Source organism: Schistocerca cancellata, chromosome 4, assembly GCF_023864275.1.
Source record: "Schistocerca cancellata isolate TAMUIC-IGC-003103 chromosome 4, iqSchCanc2.1, whole genome shotgun sequence".
NCBI classification, from domain to species: Eukaryota; Metazoa; Arthropoda; class Insecta; order Orthoptera; family Acrididae; genus Schistocerca; species Schistocerca cancellata.
This window is the reverse complement of record NC_064629.1, coordinates 805,577,883-805,580,007: the sequence shown is the minus strand read 5'-3', so window position 1 is coordinate 805,580,007 and position 2,125 is coordinate 805,577,883. Positions and strand designations below refer to the sequence as shown.

Genomic DNA, 2,125 nt, shown 5'->3' with positions numbered 1-2,125 from the left:
AGATAAGAGAGATTAGGGCTCGTACAGAGGCATATAGGCAGTCATTTTTCCCTCATTCTGTTTATGAGAGGAACAAGGAGAGAAGATGCTAGTTGTGGTATAGGTACCCTCCGCCACGCACCGTATGGTGGATTGCGGAGTATGTATGTAGATGTAGATGTAGAATCCAGCATGAGGGTACCGTGATCCTGTAAGGTTTCTGAAAATGTGCCTTCCTGTTCTGGAAACGGAGCTCCTCAAGGCTGTTAATGATCTGTGGTATACCCGCCATTAAATGCAGCGCTGTGCTGTGCATGGAAATGTCGCAACACCCGTTTCCAGCCAAACATGCCTCTCGCATTGAAGAGAGTAGTATTCACTATCTTTTGAGGGAAAATGGCATGATAACGCGGAGCATATTAATCGCCGAGTGGGTTCGCGAGTCCACCTTGAGTGCTATACTGGACCGGTTTTCCGAGATGGAAGTTAGACAGTCAGCTGAAGCACTCAGCTGAATACTACACCTTGACATCCATATGCATGTCTATGAGCCAGTAAATGGAGAGTCTAGCTTTATAAAGCTTCCTATAGATATAGCTGATGGGAAGGCGTGTATTTATGTCAAAAATAAAAAGGATGAGGCTTGTTTTGCATAGTCAATCCTGGCTTACGAGAGAAATTACAATTACAGAGATCATCTTGAGCGTCCTGGTACATATCATGTAGGTGATAATGTTGTGGGTGTTATAACTTTGATGGTATCGAGTTTCCCATCAAGATCCAGGATATACCTAAATTTGTGGCACAGAATACCTGAATATCCAGAATGAGATTTTCACTCTGCAGCAGAGTGTGCACTGATATGAAACTTCCTGGCAGATTAAAACTGTGCCGGAGCGAGACTCGAACTCGGGACCTTTGCCTTTCGCGGGCAAGTGCTCTACCAACTGAGAAAACATTCTGGAAACATCCCTTAGGCTGTGGCTAAGCCATGTCTCCACAATATCCTTTCTTTCAGGAGTGATAGTTCTGCAAGGTTCGCAGGAGAGCTTCTGTTAAGTTTGGAAGGTAGGAGACGAGGTACTGGCAGAAGTAAGGCTCTGAGGACGGGGCATGAGTCATGCTTGGGTAGTTCAGTTGGTAGAGCACTTGCCCGCGAAAGGCAAAGGTCCCGAGTTCGAATCTTGGTCCGGCACACAGTTTTAATCTGCCAGAAAGTACCTGAATATCGGTTCATCTTTACGGCTTGGAGAAACATAAATCAGATGATTAGAACAAACATATAGAATATGAAGATGGTATGTGTTCTTTCGGACATGTCCGATACAACAGATACCATCTTCATACAGTGAATGCTAACTGACAATTGACCTTCATCTTCTATACTTATGCTCATGTATTGCTCGAACTCTTATGGGACTCGGTAAGATTGTCTGCCGCGAGTAATGAGTGTGATCGGCAGGAGCACTACGAATGTAGTATGTGGGCATTAAGTTGGGAATGTGAGTCTCACGGGGAGCGTGCAAGGAATAAATCCCTGCAGTCGCACTATCCTCTTTGTCCTCGGTGGCTCAGATGGATAGAGCGTCTGCCATGTAAGCAGGAGATCCCAGGTTCGAGTCCTGGTCAGGGCACATAATTTCAACTGTCCCTGTTGATGTATATCAACGCCTGTCGACAGTGTAGGGTCTTGATTTAATTACCATTTCAAGCATATAGTCGTTGGCCCCCTCCACTTCTCAAAATTTATTGGTGATCGTTAATGCTTGTAAATCTGCTCTTATTCTCCAATCAGAAAAATCACGAGAAAAGGAATTATTGTTATGTTTGGCTCAAAGACATCGCCTGACTCTTATTCTGTTACATGTTTAAAAAGCACATTTGCTTAAGTTGCCTCAATGCCTTTTCAACTAGCGAGTTTTTAGCAAAGTATCAGTAGTGGGGCAACAAGGACGCCATTCCACGTTGCATTGTTGCCAAATTTATTCAAGATGGCAGATTCAAGATTGCAATCATAGATGTGACAAAGTAACAGTGACGTCACAGTGGGAAGTTAAAATTTTGATGGCAAAATAGGTCAATCTCCACTAACCTAACACCCCACCTCAATCCTCCCCTCCCACCTCCTCCTCTCCTCCCCCCCCCC

At 44.6% G+C, this 2,125-nt stretch overlaps 1 non-coding gene across 1 annotated transcript; it reads left to right on the top strand.

The window, feature by feature from the left end:
• Positions 1 to 1,538: 1,538 nt before the first annotated feature.
• Positions 1,539 to 1,613, top strand: Trnat-ugu (transfer RNA threonine (anticodon UGU)). Its single transcript has one exon. It is a non-coding gene; the product is annotated as a tRNA-Thr (tRNA).
• Positions 1,614 to 2,125: the final 512 nt, after the last annotated feature.